General features: G+C 39.4%; 1 protein-coding gene across 34 annotated transcripts in view; it reads right to left on the bottom strand.

Annotated features, from left to right (window-relative positions):
* Hivep2 (HIVEP zinc finger 2) overlaps positions 1–18,555 on the bottom strand; it is a 182,948-nt gene that overhangs the window by 38,708 nt on the left and 125,685 nt on the right. Inside the window, exon 1 of one of the 34 annotated variants that reach the window (XM_078019007.1) lies at positions 2,586–2,650. The exons of the other annotated variants lie outside the window; for them this stretch is intronic. The gene's annotated coding sequence lies outside the window, so the exon portion shown is untranslated. Of the gene's footprint in view, positions 1–2,585; positions 2,651–18,555 lie in introns of those variants that run through there. 34 annotated transcript variants of the gene reach the window in all.

Genomic DNA, 18,555 nt, shown 5'->3' with positions numbered 1-18,555 from the left:
GATGATGTTTAATACAATCTAAAATTCTCTTAGTAACAAGGTGGTGAATGCTTACAGTTCCCAGTTACTTGGAAGGCTAAGAGGGGGGATTGTTTGAGCCCAGAAGTTCAAGGCCAGCCTGGGCAACATAATGATATCCACCATTTCAAAAATCAAAATCATTTTTTGCCTTCTAATTTTTGATACATCATCCTGTTTTTCTTTTGCTTCTATCCTACCCCTTAATCTTAGTATGGTAGGTAAATAACTACTTCCTCATCTTAAATATTTACTCTTAAACTAAATATTTGGAAGAATAGGGATGAAACCAAAGGAGGTTTATTTGACAGCATACCGCAGTGAGAAGATTGGCACAACAAAGTCATAACTCCAAGGTATTGTTTTCTCAAGTTTTATCTTTTCTGGTGCTTATGTTTACTATTTGGTTGCTACTGGTACACAAAAATAATGTCATAGTTCCCTCTTCAGTTTTCTTTTTACTCCTGAGTGTGACAAGACTACCAAAAAGAAAGACCAAGGTTAATTGTGGATTATGTAAAGACAGAGAATGGAGAAATTAAATTATGAAATGTGTGCTGCACTCATAATTACTCCAAAACATGCTGATCCTGTCCAAAGAAAATCCATCTCTCAAGGAAAATGTCCCCTAACAATAGAAGAAATACCATAGCAAAGAAAGGATAGCTGAAAACTTAAATTGCATCTCATTAAATTGCTACAGATGATTCTCAGATGTGATGAAAATAAACTGTCTTTAGTCCCCTTATACTAGGTCTACATACAATAAAGATCCCTCAAAGAGAATCAATGCAAGGCTTAGGACATGTGCAATCCAACCAGATTGGTTTTACCTAAATCTCCTAACTACACTGCTGAAAGTATCAATTATGTTTCCTCTCTTGGTGATTCGTCCAGAGACTGGGGAAATTGGTTCTCCTGCCAGTGCAGAGATAAACAACTTCAGGAATCAAAGAACAAACCCTGATTGAACACTGCTCCAAGACCTATGAGGTGTAGAAGGCAATCAGATCCCATTCCTCAGGTCTTTAGAAATAGGTATATGTGACCATTGCACATAGCAAATAACCAGAACATCGGTAGTTATCAAGCAAATAACCAAAACATCAGTAGTTATCAGAGTTTAAGAAACCATTTGATCAAAAAGGGATTCAAGAACCAGGTAAGAGAGACAGAGGTGAGTGACCTAAATGGAATCCATGCTTTACCCAAAGGAAATAACCAGAAAAACGTTATAATTGCATGTGCTACCTGACTACTTAGGTAGTTATTGGCACTTTGACAATCTCTAAATGGTCTTAATTTTTTTCAGGCTCATCTTAGAATATATCATTGCCTACAAAGTTAAGGTTAGAAAAACTTGTTTGAAGCAGGGTCTTTAAAAGATCTTATCGAGCAAATTCCATACAATTCAGATTTCCATCTGCTGGCCTACTTAACTCAAATTACACTTTTTCCCAAAACTTCCATATACTCATATAATGATATAAAGTATCACTGGGATGCAGTTTTAAATTTCATCTGAGTTTGAATCCAGCATTACGGTCTTATTTACCAAAAGAGAACCACAATGTATTCATGACTTCAATTTTAAAAACTTCAAATACAAATTAAGAATAATGCACATATGTGGAATGCAGGATAAATAAGACAGGATTCCTGCCTTCAAAGAGCCTACCGTCTATGGGTAAGAAAGACACATAAATAGTAAACCGTAAAAGCAACAGAGGCCTAAAATAATATCATGCACACACAGAACCAGAGATCGCTTGGTAATGCTGCACTTAAGATACATCATTGTAGTTCTCGCAGGAAATTTTGATATGGCAGGTACAGATGCAGAGAAAAGGCATTTTATGTGAACATATCATCATGCAATAGACAAGAGCAAGGGAGGCTGGGAAACAGGCTCTGTGACTATGTCATCAGGCAGAAGGAGGCTACAGGAGTTGTGGCTGAGAAGGAGCCATGGTGGCAGAAGGCAAAAGAACTTGGACAATGGCAGCCATCTGTGACTGGAGCAGACAATGGACACAATCATAAAGGAACGCTCTAAAAAGCTCAAACTTCAATCCCAGCTCTTTCCATTCCCTTTTAGACTAACTTCTGCAAGTGTGTAGGTTGATAAAGAATCCAGATCAAGAGGAAGTTTGTTTTGAGACCTAATGCCAAGGGAGAAAGAAAATACAAGTGGCAAGATAATTAATGGCATAAACTCCTGGAAAACCAGGAAAGAAAAGGGAGCTCAAAAGCATATATTAAAAGGGGTCAGCTGAGGAATAAAGAATGGGAAGCTTTTATGCTTCAGACTGGAGGGAAGGAAGCATGGTTAACCTTTCATATGGAGAGAAAAAAAAAAACTCAGGAGTTTCATTAAGATATTCTTATCTCAGAAAAATAGAAGAGTAGGTTGTCCAAGGGACGGGGGATATATAGAGGTGGTTGAGGACTTGATGAGTTTCAACAATCACCTGTCCTGAGCAACGAATGCATGGAACAGCCTTAATAAGAAAATGATTTCTTATCAAGCCATTTTAAAAGAGTATCTTGTGTATGGTGGTGCACACCTGTCCTCCAGTTACTTGGGAGCCTGAGTGGTGAGGATCACTTGAGTCCTGGAGTTCAAGGTCAGCCTGGGCAACACAGTGAGATGCTGTCTCGAAAAAAAAAAAAAATCATTTTTGCTTTCTTGTTTGTAATAAATCTTCCTGATTTTCCTGTGCTTTTATTTTCCCCTTCCTTTCAATTTCCTCTATCCTCATCACTCAAAATGTAAACCAAAAATATTAATTTAGCTTGATCTCCCCAAATTTTCACTTATTTCTCTAGACTCCTGATTGACTACAGTGTTTTATTTTCATTGCTAAAGGCCTGTGAGATTTGATGCTGATTCTATGTATATTTATGTCAGCTCTATAAATTTGAAGGTCATTGCCATCCAGAGGGAAGGAAAGGCGGCTTTTGGATTAGAAATTAAGGCATCTGAGGCAACAGAGCCACAGACTTCTACCTTTGCCCCAGAGAAGGTGCCAACCAGCAAAGCATGCTGCACAAGTGGCCCTCAAGACACTAAAAGCCATCCTTAAGGGTTGGACATGAATATTCCTACACTTTGGATTCTGAGAATACACTAAACTTATGGCTGAGATTCTAGAAGCACAGAATGGTGTGGTGTGTGAGGCATTTAAACTGCCCAGCTTCGAATCACAGACAAAGCACTCACTAGCTATAGGTCCACAGGGATCTTGGCGTCAAGGAAACTAATGATGTCAAATATCAACTCCCTCATCCAGTTGTGAGAATTCAGTGAGCTCTAAGCACTTAGCAGAGTGGCAGAGGCAAGTGTTTAAGTGTTCTTGTTATTATAGGTTGCCACTACCCTGAGAGACTTAGCCTGGGTCTTGGTGACCCCAATGTTACCGAGGTATTTGGCCAACCTAGAGTGTGAGGCAACTGCTCTGAGAATAAGGGCTTCCTCAGGCTCCCTCAAGCCCAGCCTGGTCCCAACCTAAGCCCTTGAGTCTTAGAACCACGATGTACCCACCGCATCCATGGAGGGGGGGCACAAGGGAGGAGCCTTGGTTGACTTCCTTCACAGCCGGAAAAATCTCTACATAAAAGTTTCTCAGGATTGACAATTTATCACGGTTTCAGACAAGGAATTAACCTTTCTGATCCTCCCCTTTTCATTCAAAAGATGAAATGTTAATTTCTCCCATTACAACCTGGATGTCTGGCATGGTAGGTTTTATAGTTCAGATCTAGAATGTTTCTCAAAAGTGCATATATTAAAGGATTGGTCCCCAGACAGCAATGTTCAAAGGTGGGAATTTGGGGAAGTGAATGTATCATGAGGGCTCTGATCTCATCTATGGGTTAATCCACTGATAGGTTCATAATCGAATAGACTATTGGGAGGTGGTGGAAACTCTAGGAGATGGGGCTTGGCTGGAGTGTGACCTGGAAGGGTATATCTTGTCCTCAACTCCTTCTTCTCTTTGTGTCTCCTCTTTCTCTGCTCTCCCTCTCCCTCCTTACCTCCTGGGCAGCTTGAGCTGATAGCTTTCCTCCCTCACGCCCTTGTTCCAGGATATTCTGCCCCACCTTGGGCCCAAAGCAATGCAGCCGGCTGACACAGAACTGAAACCTCCAAGCACAGGAGCCAAAATAAATCTCCCCTTCTTTAAGTTATTTTTCTCATCTATTCTTTTCACAACAACAGAAAGCTAACATAGTAGGTACTCCGTAAATTGATTTTTAAAAGATAATGGGATCAAAGAAGAATTTTGTAATAAAATGCAGTGATTAAAGATATCATAAATCATAATTCTGAATAATTATCTAAAATGGAATAATGCAATAACATACTGCGGTTGGGGTTGGGGTTGTGGCTCAGTGGTAGAACGCTTGCCCAGGACAGGGTCCAATCCTCAGAACCACATAAAAACAAATAAATAGAAAAAAGGTATGCGTCTATGTACAACTAAAAATATATTTTTTTTAAAAAAATAATCATATTGTGCTTCATTCTATAGGCATTTAATAAATATTTATTGATGGCTCAAATATTCACTTTTTAGTGTTTTAGATAATTGATGTGTGTATTTCAGTGTTTAAATCAATAACTTACCAAAGGGAATGGATTGTGATTCTGTGACACATTTGTTTTTGCAGCACAGTGATTACGGAAGTATGCATTGTTTGTCATGGTAGGCAAAGTAAGGTGTTTATTTAACAATTAGAAAGGAACCATCTATCAGGTCTCAATTTCAGGAAGAAATTTATTTTTACATAAACCAGATTTATAGACGCTCCATTTTAAGCCTATTTTTAAGTTGACAGCTAGAGAGCTATGATCTTTTCTTCCCCCCTTGTTGTAGAAAGTAGCTAAGGTTTTGTTTTTGTTTTTGTTTTTGTTGTTGTGGTGCTGGGGATCGAACCCAGGGCCTTGTGCATGCAAGGCAAGCACTCTACCAACTGAGATATATCCCCAGCCCAGAATTAGCTAACCTTTCTAAGTATGTTTTAGTTATTAACATTATTTCTACTTTCCAAGTATTATTTCTACCTTCATTTCCCATTGTTTCAGACTCACACTAAATATGTACATATACACACATCTCAAAAACAGGGATTATCACAAAGAACATAATAAATGCAGCTAGGAACTATTTCCGAAACTGAACTTATTTGTGTATTTCAATCATGTTTGGACAGCACAACTGTGAAAACTAATTGGTTTCAGGTACATAAAAAAGTAATAGAAACTCTCTGAATATTTGTCTTTTCCTCTAGCCTTCAACTACATTGATTCTAAGAAAAGATTTTGCAAATGCTACAGAAAAGGTACATGGAACAAAACTCAATAGAAACACTAATTATTTTTTTTTCTCTAAGAAATTGCATATGAATAATATGGAAATAATGCGGTCAAATTATATTATCTTTGAGACATGGTCAAATTTCCAGCTACTGTCAAAGCTCAGTTGGAGACATGGTAAATGTATCTGACATATTCTTGGACACAGATAACTTACACTGGCAGATCCTACATACAAATCTGGTGCAGTATACTGAAGGGTTTGGATGAAGATTTTGTGTTTGCTGAATATCCATGGGGTTAAAAATCAGATTTAAAAGCATAGACATTAGTGAGTTTTGAATCCATTTAATTGGAAGGCATTTCAAGTTTTAAATCCACCTCTCCTTTTTAAGGCATAAGCATTAGCTATTATTTGAAGCATTACTGAGATTTTAAACAATGAAGTAAAGTAAGGACCTGAAAACCATTTTCAATGTCATTTTGATTAACCAATTACATGTGATTTAATTTGACCTTTCTTTTCAAGTAAATCAAAACAGAGAATATGTGTTTAGAATTCCTAATTTGGATTTCAGTCAACATCGACCAATATCTAATATGGGCATATTGCCTTAGTTTCTATGTTCTTCACACCTATGTAATTAATTTTAAGAACATAATTTAAACAATACAGCTGGAAATTATTCACCCTGAAAAATTATTATAAATTTTAAAAATGCGTTGGTTTCAGCTTTAAAAGCAGCTAGCCAATATCTGGAGGCCCACAAATGGTTTCAATTCACACAATATTCAGTGAATCCACATTAACTGATGTAATGTGAAATCTCACTTTCATTCTTTCTCTTCTATCACTGAAGGGAAAATAATTTGCTTGAAGCAATCTTATTAAGAATTTTTTAGGACCAAGGTGGTAGCGCTGTGGCAGAGCACTTGTCTAGCATGCATGAGGTCTTGGGTTGTACCTCCAGCATCAAAAAAAAAAAAAAAAAAAAAAAACCTTCACTACTATAGATTCTCTTCAAAACAAGCAGAAATAGAGAAAAATAAGTAAAACAAGTAAATAAAACACAAAGAATATGACCAAATGAAGTACTTAATAATTTAATATAATGTCTAATATATATCAGGCTTGCTATGGTTTCATTGAGGGATTAAGACAAGGTGCCAAAACTAATACTATTGCAGCATCTGCTCCCTGATTTTTATATGGGTGTAAGCTATTCGAACAAGTAGATTATAATATTTCTTTTAATATTACAAGCAATATAATATAAAGAAAAACATCTTAATAATGCCTTGTGTATTCAAAGCTTATCATCTCAGCCTCATAATATATTTCTAATGTGAAAAGAACATGAAGAAACTGAGGCTCAGAAAGGGTAAGAAACTGTTAGAGTAATTTCTCAAAGATCACACCCGCAGTGCTCTCTGCCTTGGCCTCCTGTTTCCCAGCACAAGGCTGTTGGCATGGACCACATGACAGAGAGGTCGCTCTGCTCTGGATCAACTCTAGCTGAATCTCTTACTTTGGGCTGAGTATCCTATTATGTAAAACTGTAATTATAAAGGTGCTGGCTCCACTTTGACACCACTCTGTCTGTGAGTCAAAATTGAGATGACATGTGAAAGTGGCTTGTCAATATTAAATAGCCAAAAAACAGTTAAAGTAGTTTCAAATCTCCTAATGCATATTGTTGTCTTTGCTACTAATGAACAGAGCAGTGTTCTTGCTGACTGATGAAAGCAAAATAGAAGAAATTCAAAGGCCTGATTTCTAACTAATACTTCCTGCTTCCTTGAGAGCCCTAAGTCTATCAACACAGTAACCAGTCTGAAAGCTTTTATACAATAGACTAATGTGACTATGCCGTGGCTAACCAAGGTCAGCCAAAACCTTCTGTACACACCCATCAGCAAACTTATACTCAACTGTATTCATTAAATCGCAGTCACTTTAACATCAACCTAATACTTACAAGTTCTGGATGGAAAATTTTTAATTTTCTTTTATTTTTTTCAGTCTTGGGGATTCCACCACTCAGGGCCTCGCAACTGCTAAGCAAGTACCCTACTACTAAGTCCCATCCCCGGTCCTATTTTCAATTTTTTAAGGAATTAATTAAACTTTATCTACACAAGTGAATTCAGATAGAATTAGAATAATTCAGTTCTAAATTATTTCATAACCCTTTCTTACATAGAACAAAGAAAATAGCTGTAACTCATCAAAAGCAATAAATCTGAAATAGTTTCCTCAAGGACCCAGTAATTAGGACTTTCAGTTAATACAGGCACAAAATGGTCAATGATTCACACTCAATATCACCCCAAACCGAAATCGAAGTAACTGTTTTCCCATTGTGTACATATACGCCTGGTGTGTCCAAATAGTATGTAACATCCATGTCTGGAATATCCTTTGATTCGCTATTAACATAGCAATTTCATGCCAGGGCAGAATGGTGTAAACACTGCTGACTTAGTCTTCTAGGTAACAGTAGCTAGTGCCTGTCAAACATGGAGGAAGACATTCAGTCAGAGAAGCCACAGGAGAGTCTCTCCCCTTGGGCTTGTGTGGTGATAGGAGAAGGTCAAGAATCTCTGTTGTCATTGCACCTGCTGTGAAGGAAGCCAGCCTGATGGCACCACAGTGGGGACAGAATAAAGAAGCTCAACAAAAGAAAGGCCCTGAAGGCTTTGGATAAGACTTGGCTGAAAGCACACTGCCCTGGACTGTTGAGATCAGGAGCCAACAACATTTCTATTTTCTGCTTTAGAAAACTGGGCAGGTTTTCTGTTTCTTGCTATCAAAGATATCCAACAAACACCCGAGTTAGAAGACCTTGGTGAAAATAGCTTGGGATGGTGTGTGCATCTTTTTAGATCTTAGAAGGCAAGAAGCCCTGGAATAATAAGTTTGTACTGTCTCTCCACCGGATTGCAATTTTCTGCCCAACCCACCCTTGCAAATGAAAAGCAATTCTGCTCCTGACTGTTCAGGGCCAAGGGTGATCCCATGAAGCTGGGGTCATGGCGATGAAACATGTGAACAGTGGAATTAAAACAGAACTGCTTCTTAATCCTAATGTATCATTCACCAACTCTGAGATCTTGGTTAAATTACTGACCCTCCCAGCATCTGTGTTTCCTCATCATGAAATGAGGACAACTACAGTTTTTATGCCAGAAGGTTATAACGAGTATTAAATGAGATGCCACATGTAAATCACCCAGGATAAGAGTTGCCACTGGTTAAATGTCATAAACTATTGGCATTCTTTAGAAAAGAGACCATTAGGTAGAGGAAGGGGATGAGAGCAGAAGGGGAGAGGAGAGAGGAAGCACCCAGGGAGTGCAAATGATCAAATTAAGTTCTCTGCATCTGCGAATATGCCACAATAAAACCCACTATTCTGAATAAGTAATATGAACCAATAAATAAATATTGGCATTTTTATTTACATAATATCTGTTAAATTTCTCACATTAATAGCTATGATAAGAGGTAACATTAAATTTGCCAAAGTAGGTACTTGACTTTTATTATTTGAGTGCTAAGAAAAACAGGTACATCTAATTAGTGGAAAACGGTTATTTGATTTTGCCCGTACATAAGCACACGTAAAATATGTTTCTATCTATAGACTTTTTCTCATGCAAGTGTAATTTAAATCATGAAAATATTTAAAAGGCAAATTTTCATTATATTTCATAAAGTAGAAATTGTTAAACAGAACATCAATCAGTGTTATAAAAATTTCTGCTGGGGAGGTTTTTGTTTATTTGTTTGTTTTTTTTTTTAATAACAGAATGACTAACTAAAAACTGTAACTTATTTCTCAGCTTGTCATCAAGAAAGTGTGGTTCTGGTCCTAAGTGTAGCCCAGGAGAAGCACAGAGGAGTCCACAGCACCACCTGGGCATCCCTAAAGGACAGATAGGCATATGGCTCTTGTCAATTTCAGAAGGGTCGTTCCTCTACAAGAGCCTCAAACACCAAGAAGGCAGGGAAATCATCAGACATCATCTTTCCCTGGAAGAACTGACAGACATCTCTTCCTTGTTTCCTCTGATCCTATAGAATTAAGACTAAAAGTCCAATTCTGGTCTGTCATGGGTAGCTTCCAAGTCAATGAATTATTTGAAAAAATAACACTCATGGAAAACATTTTCCCCCCAAAACACGACTGAGTCTCAAACACCAGAGTTCTGTCAACTAACTTCTAAAATGCAATGTGAAACTGTGATTAAAGTTCAAGGCAGAAGAATAGCAAACTGGTGACATCAGAAGGCAGGGAAGCCTCTGGGCTAAGATCCAGCTACTGAGTGAAAACAGTCCCTTGCAAGGAACAACTACACAAGCACCACGCCTGCCACAGATGCCCAGCATCACTGAAGAGTCTGAATTTCACCTTGTTCACTTATGAACGAAAATCCACATAGACTTCACTTAACATCAACAAATCACAGAATCTTTTCAAATCCAGGAAATTACTAAGTTACTAAAGCCTATTTCTTCTCAGAATGTTAAAAAACCTATTTTTCCCCCAACAACTTTCCCAGAAATTAGATTAAGCAGCACATATTTTCCTTTACTTCGGACTCAGTGTCTGGGTTGCAGCAGAGCTGTGTAGCAGCAAAAAATAAAAAAATAAAAAATAAAAATCACTGAAAATGTCTGCATTTGACCAGTGTGAAAAAGCTTTCTTCATCACTCACAAATGTCTGAGGAATTCAATCCTAAGAAGAGAAACCACTGCTTTTGGCTGCTGGAGTGTGTCTCTATTACTGCAATTTTTAGATACTTATCAACATTCAATTAACATCTATGATATGATATTAGTCATTATTAACACTTATTAAGCACCTCCGCCTCTACTCTGAGACACACAGAATTCAAGTTTAATAAGGTGAGACTCTAACTGGCAGACAGCTTCTTCGCTTGATGGATGCGTCCCTAGGAAACATCTGATTCCTTTCCAAGCTCAAATTTCTAAGTATTTAGCCTCCATTTTTACATATGCCCATATGCTCAGACACAAAAAAAGGCACAGTGGATCACGGATCATAATGAGTGAATTCATATAGGAAAACTGACAAAGAATACATTCTCTCCTTAGAATGAAAGGTATCTAATGGATGAGAAAGATTTGGATTTGCTGAGAGATCAAAATTTAAAATTGAGAGGTGACATCTCAGAAATGGCTTCCTTTTAACATTCTAAGGGATGGTAAACAGAATAAAAATGACAAAATTGAGGCTATTTCAGAAGAGGAATCCCCACCAAATACATGGACAATATTTTTATCTGTGGAAATAATTTTTTTAAAAAAGTCTGATTAGATTTTCTGACTGGAGCTATCCTTGTGTTTGAGGGTCATGTTTCTCTCTGGGCTAATCCAAATGGCTCTGGAAGCTGTTCTGCACCCGACAATAGCTGTAGAGGAATCATCATTTTATCTTTTGTTGCTTCTTGATGTTAATGGGCAAATAATGGCATTGCTTGACAAAGACTAGTTACATAATGATAATTACATAGAATCCTCTACATTTTGAATAGACTGAATCTTGCAGGAGTCACCTCCCTGGGTGGCATGGGGAGAGCTATGCACTTGGATCAGCTCAGGGAGAAGCACGGGTGGGGCGGGGGTGGGGGGGTAGGGAGACACCACTTTGCTTGCCCATTTCATTCTGCTCTGATGTCTGTGTTAATTAGAAGGCAGAAGACATTTCCTGGGGTCTCACCAACTTTGAGACTACACAGTGGCTATATCCAAAAACCGTGGTAACACAGGAACCCACTGAGGCAAAGCTATAGGTAACAGATGCTGTGATAGCAAGAAAAGAACACTGGGTTAAAGCAATTGCCAGCACATTTAAAAATACTTTGTCTTGTTGAATTTTTACTTGAGAAGGCTAGAGGTCACAGAGGCAGTAAGAGCCAGAGATGGAATTCTAAGTTAATTCTCTTTTACTCCAGAATCCTTAATATTTCCTCTGATCCACAGCACCTCTCATCTCCTGATTATGTACCCTTGGATAAGTCACTTTACCTTAGTGAGCCTTGGCTTCTCCATCTATCAAATAAGCACAATAATTCCTGCTCTGCTGCTTTCCTGGGTTACTTTAAGAATTAAATGAATCTCCATACAGTCATACATTGCGTTCAGTCAATGACAGGCTGCATATATGACAATGGTCCCATAAGACTGAATCATGGACTGACGTGGCAGAGTTTTAGTTTGGGTAACTACACTCCGTAATGTTTGCAAAACAACAAAATTGCCTAATGACGTACTTCTCCATAAATGTTCTGACATTAGCTGACGCATTAAGTGATATATTAAAATGGCAATCACTAGATATTACGATATGAATATCAACTCCAAGGCCCTTCTCAATCAGTTTTAGAGATGTTCCATCACAAGCCTTCTATGCCATAACTTAAGTACTAATTTGGGATTGAGATCTTTCAAGGCTCTGAGGACTTCCTGGTTTGTTCCAACTCATCTTTAAGTCTAAGTATACCCGCCTCCCTGAAGCCTTCCCCAGGCCCTCTCCTCTCCTACAATCCCACAGGACAGACATCGCCTAGTCACTCTTCCCACTTAGCATCCCTCTCATAATAGAATAGGAGGCTCTTGGGACAAGGATTCTGTCTGTAATTGTTAATGCACTGCTAGCTGCTATAACAAAATCCAAATGTGTATCCTAACAAATGGGTGGTTCCACTCTGGGCATAATTTAAAAAACTAGGATCCTTCAAGCTTATGGCTTCACCATCTGTAACAAGGACTATGCACACCATCAAGGCCTCAAGCTGGCAGAAGAAGAAAACGGGGAGGGTCAACTGTGGAGGTTTAGGAGTCAGGAAAGGAAGTTGCGTGCAAGACTCTCACCCACTTGGCCACATGACTTCCCTAACTGCAGGAGAGCCTGGGAACTGTGGTCTAAGTGTAAGCCCAGGAAGGATGGGACACAGGTTGGGAGAACAGCCGGCTTGGTGTCACACACACTAAAAACTTCCAAGATGTTTCCCTACGTACAAATGAACCAGCTTAGAAAATTGACAAGGTGTGGTCTTGACCATGAAGTAATAGAGGGAAAACAAGAATATTACTGTATACAGAACATTGTTCACAGATCTAACTCACTTAATTTCACAGTTCAGTGCTTGCCTCCCTTTTCCTGACATACCCAAGCCCAATTTAAAAAAGGATATCACCAAATGGAATGCATCAGAATCCAAGCCTAAAGTTTCCAAACAAGAATCACCCTCTAATAAGGGAATGAGAGAGGAGACAGAATTTACTGGCAATACACAAAGAAGAGGTAGAAAGAGCATGACCCCGTCTACTTGCTGTGTAACTTGCTTTAGAATTTTACATTTTTATAACACTAAGATGAAAAGTCCTGTCACATGTCACATAGCTAGGTTAGACTTGACAGCCTAAAACTCTGATTCTGATGCTTTAATATCTATGTTGTTTAAAGTCAACTGAGTTTAAAGACTGATCAAGTGCATGGGTGAAAAAGACATTTGGAATTTTTGTTTTATGTAAATTCAATCAGTATACCAACAATGATTGTAGGATCTTTTAAGGGTACCACAGCAAACCCTCTAGTAAATAAATTTTGATTTTTTTAAAAAAAATGTCTCCATTTGACCAAGTCAAGACTGTCAGTGTATTTAATTCTCACAAAAAGAGATCTATCATGTGCAAGTGGAAGTTTTAGTGGGGCACCAAGGGCCTGAGCCACTATTCTGTCATCACCTGGAAGCTCCAGGTGCTAGAACGGTTCAGGGTTCAGGCTCCAAACCTGAGGATCTCTTTTCTTTCACTGGAGTTGGCTCTACCACAAACTCTCAAAATAGATTTATTTCTGCTATTTTTCTGACTATATTTTAAAAGAGAAATGACATAGGTTTCGCAGATGCTGGAGAAATAATTACAGTTGCATAGGCAAGGCATATAATTAGTTGAAGAAATGGGTAAAAAAAGACTTCACCTACACTCCGTGGGCACGAAGGCCTGGGATTAACTGTGAAGCAACTGCTGTCTGTATCTTTCATATCTACAACCAATACTGAGGAAAAAGAAACCCTACAACTAGACACATACACACACACACACACACGCAACTCAGGACACAAAGACATCCTGCCTAAATTCAAGTGAGCACAGATGCTTGCACTGAAAATACACCCTGTTAACGTCACCGATGGGTGTGCAGCAAAATCCAGGACAGAGCAAAACAGGGAGGATAATGAAGCGATTCTTCTCTTCCTACATTCAAGGGCCACAAATACTTTCCTGGCATCACAGAGAGGGAACCTCTCTTCTTGACAGCTGGCATATTCATGCACCCCTGATTCCTGAGGGTTGGGAGGATGAGAGAGCAGGCAAGGAACAAAATTTTCTCCTTTTTCTACAAACCTGTTGAACTCATTAAGGATTCCAACTTCTAAGCTGCAGGATCCCCTAAGTATGAATATCGAAATCTACATACCTGTTTTCACAACCTCCTTAAATTATTTTTGAGGTTTACAAGCAAACGTACGATGACACAGGGTAGCAAACTCCAGTTCAAACTTTAATTGCCATGGAAGCACAACACCAATTTATTTGTATCCAACATGGATGCATTTTAATTGAAAGAATTTGCTCACAGCTTCAACAATCACGCCTTGGTGGTGAAGAGCTCAAAGGACGTGTGAATAATTATAAATGAATATTACACATGGCACGGCATGGCCAGCTCCACTCAGTTTCAGAAAAAAATAATTAGATCTGTGTTAAAGCAAGTTGATGTCCCCATAAAGGCAGGGGTTTGGAAGGTACACGCGACAACAAGTTCATGCTCTCGTTATCACCGAAGTCCACAACTCTAGTCCCTTCAGGGCCCAGGAAGGTAATGAAGTGTGCAGTAGCTAAGACAAGAAGGAGGGTGTGTCCAAGAGCCAGGTGAACAATGAACATCTTGCCTTAATGTGGATTCAAGAAGAAACTGTACGGAACCAACACAGAGGTCCCCAATGACCCCTGCCTGGGGGAACAAATGGACACTCTATTTCTCTCAACTGACTTTTGCTAAGGTATTAAGCAAAAAGTAAGATGCTAAAAGTTGTTCTATGGTGTAAGTGCTGGGGTCTGTAGACACGCGAGCACATCAGTGAAATACAGACTCCATAGTTATAAGAGATGGTGAGGGGGACAAAGCTGACATCCTTTAAGAAAACAGGGCAGTCCACTAAGGGCTTCTTCCTGAGTATTCGGCCATTCCACCTCTGCTTGCAAAAATTCCTAAAGAAAAAGTGCGAGATAATTATTCTGAATAGACTTAAAAAAAATGAATGGGGGAACATCCAATCTTTAAATTGGACTCTGTGGGGTATGACCATCAAAATATTAGCCCTTGTCTGAAAAACTAAGAAAATGAACATTAAAAAAAGAAATAATCAACACAATCCCTTAGCATTGCACCAAAGAATGTCACTTTGCATAGCAGAGAGCATGAGTATTTATACATCAATATGAGGTGAAGCACACACCAGGTAACTAAAAGACAGGATGCCATGTAAGCACAGGAGTAATCAGGTGGGTTGGTAAGGCCAGCAGGTGTCCTTACAGAACAGAAGGGGCCAGGAGTGCAGGTACACGAACCTGGGCCACTCCTCCTAGCCAGCTGCTGTGCACAGCAGGCCCTATGCTTCCCACAGAGGGCCAGGGAGCTTCTGGATTGATCCCCACCCTGACATTCCAACCAGCCCCCCAGAGCCCCGTGGTAAAAAGCCAGGTCTCTCCCACAGAACACAGGGACCTTTTCACAGAGCTTGCTCTTCCTCATGGTGGAAAAGAGGGGCAGACAGGCCACGGGATCCTGCCTGCGTTTGCTCTTCTGCAGGGCTTGCCAAGTAGGGCAGAGTTTTACAGGAAGAAATCTTCTACCGTTCCTGGGGGAGGAGCTTTTCAGAACACAGACACTACTGGAACTGTCCTTGGCAAACCAGAATATGAGGTCACTGTTTTCATATATCATCTTTATGGGCAGTTAATTCTCCAATTTAGCAATCCGTTATCTCCTTCCTAAAAGAAATATAAATATGGAATATTTGCTATATTCAAGGCACTGCTATAACTCCTGAGCTGGTTTTGGGGAGGGACTCACAAAGATAAACAAGATATGATGCTTGATCTCAGAATTTACTCCCAGAAAAGAGAAACAAAAATAATTAACTTTCTGGACACATACATGTGACAATCTTACGCTTAGCTTTTTGCATACATTATCTCATTTAACCATCAAAACAACCCTGAGGTAAATGGTATGACTCCCATTTTTTAAGGTAAGTTTTATAGTGATTATGTAATTATCCAGTGTCACACAGGTTATGAGGAGCTGGAGCTGGAACCAGGCACACCCCACTGCAATGCCCCTGCTCTTAACCCTCTGTGATGAGTACTACAAGAATAATTAAAGAGGACAGTGCGTATCTTTGGTTGGAGGAATCAGGGAGGGCTCCCCAGAGGATAGTGATATTAGATATACCTTGGAAGACTGAGTTAGAAGAGTATTAAAGGCAGGGATTAAAGGGCCAGGCCACCCAGAGAGGTGGAACAATGCACCAATAACCCCGGCCTGTGGAAGACGAAGCCGTAGGCAAACAGTCAGCTTGACTAATACTCCATAGTTTTGTATGAAGACCTCAGAACCATAAGTCTAGAAAGGTCAGCTGAGGCCAACATGCCCTTCATGCTTAATTTAAGTAAATATGAACCTCAGTTTGCATGCCCTGAGAACACTCCATATTTAATTTGCATTGTGGCCAACCAACCATCCAGATGAAGATGTCTCAGAGGCAGAGCGTCTCCTATGGCTGGATTGAAGTGGGGTGTGTGTGTTATCAGAAGACAGACAGGGTGTAAAACTGTGGCTGAATGTAGGCCTGGAAAAGTCCCTGTACGTTGAAATGATGTAAACTATTCATTTTGTTTTCCATAGAAACACTGTCATAAGGAAAAGAATATTTCATAGCCACAGCTGGTTACCCATGTTCTAAGAAGAAGCCCTAACTTGTATTTGCTATAGAATAATGTCTTCAACCTGTAATTACAGAGAGTTGTATCATGGTCATAATTTTAATGAACCAAAACTATCCAGGAGCCAAAAGCTTTGCAGGACTATTGGTGGGGGGAAGCTGTAGAACTAGTGCCAAGTGACTCCTAGGAAAGAGGCTCTGCACAGACCAGAAGAGCACTGGCTGAAGAAGAGCAGCCATGAAGTCCAGAATTCCAAAACCCATGGGACCAAGTCTTAGGCAAACTGACCAGCTGGTGTTCAGCTTCAGAGCATCTCCTGACTTTCAGGATCTTCCCTCACTCAAATGAGGTTCCTAAAGGTACATCTCTGATCTCATTATTTTATTGCTCCGAAACTTTCACCCCACCTGCAATCGATCATGTTCCAAAACCCAGGTCTACCACTATGATCCTCTGGAATCAACTCTTTACTATCCATCTAACTCAACTTCCACTGCAACTACTCCAATATGCTAAGCTGTAGAAAAAGAGCTTAGTCACAGTTCTCAAGCATACTAATCTCTCCCATCCTTACGCCTTTGATCAGGCCACAAGCTCTGCCTGGCACACCTTCCTTACTTCCTCTATCATGAGCTACTGAAACCTAACTGGACAGAAGAACCAGTTCATGTATCAGCTATAAAACCTGGAACACAATAAATGTTCTGTATACATCTGTTGCATGAGGTGGATGGATAGGTGGATGGATGGATAGCTGGATAGCTGGATGGCTGGATGGATAGCTGAATGGATAGATGTGTGGATGGATGTTGTGAATTTCTCAGCTAGTAGTGATCATTCCCTCATCAATGTGCATTTCTGTTTTATTCTGAAACTCTTTGCATGTTCATTTCTTCCATAAACATCTGGATATATTTCTCCTTTTTCTTATTAAATGGAAAACTCTTTTAAAGACTGAACTATATTGGTCTTAGTAACCCACACAAATCCCAGTACAAGATCTTTCATAGATTATATGCTTAAGATAAATATTTTTAAAAAAGGATTATGGTAGATTTGACAGGAGGTGGTGAATGTACATCATGGTCAGCTTAATACATTTAAGGGATAAACCTGAGGTATGAAGAGTTGGTAAGCAGAATGGGCTTAGCTTTACCTTAGACAGAGGCAGGGTCTCTAATTAGAAGTTTTGCCAGAGATGGTCAAGGTCGTCACCTATCCTCCCCCAGGACTCAACTCTGGCACCACATCCTGGAAAAGCCTTCTGAGAACACTCTGCTCAACCCACTGCCCATACAGTCAGGGCCCCCGCTCCTGACCCTGCACATGTGCCCTTCGGACACAGGCTGAGCACACTGCTGCACAACTCTGCTCCCTCAGCCTCTCCTCAGCTCAGAGGAGTCTGTCATCTATCATCTTCAGAGCACTATCTGGCACACAGTTGGCTCTCGATAAAGGTTTTCTAGTAAGCATTTGATTTTAGAGTTATTTAGCTAAGATTCTGATGTTTTATCTACTAACTACAATCATCATTGCTAGCAAAACCAGGAGAGGTTGCTAATCTCTTAGGGGAATGGAACTGAGCCTGGCTTTACAGCCAAGAGGCCTCAGTCTGGAACATCAGCTCTGCTTCTTACTAAGGCTGTGATCTTAAATAAATCACTGACCCTCTGCTGGCTGATTTCCTCACACCTCCCATGGGGATAACAATACTGACCCTGCAGGGTGTTGTGAGGGCCAGCGATTTTGCAAATCAGGCACCAAACAGAGTTCCTGGAAATTGGGTATTGCTGTATAGTGGTAGCAATTATAATGATTAAGGAGACAGGTAAAAGTAAATGTTGAAATGTATATTTTTTTCAAATAATATACGTATATAAGTACTTTTTTTTCATTTTACTGTTCTTTTTTTTTTAAAATAGCAAATTGAAAAAGTTAATTCAGTAACATCATACAGGCATCGTTCACATCTTTGGGGCTAAAAATTATTCGTCATGCTGCCAGGAAGAATAATAAAAATATGAAGCAATATACAGGGAACATATCGAGTTGATAGGAAAACATGCAAAATATGGCACAATGGGAAAGGTTACATGATCTGTCTTCAATCTGATTTCCTTTCCATGGTGTTCTGAGGAGAATTAAAAAAAAAAAAATGAGGGAAGAGGAAAG

Source organism: Ictidomys tridecemlineatus, chromosome 8, assembly GCF_052094955.1.
Source record: "Ictidomys tridecemlineatus isolate mIctTri1 chromosome 8, mIctTri1.hap1, whole genome shotgun sequence".
NCBI lineage: Eukaryota > Metazoa > Chordata > Mammalia > Rodentia > Sciuridae > Ictidomys > Ictidomys tridecemlineatus.
This window is presented reverse-complemented; position numbering and strand designations above follow the sequence as displayed.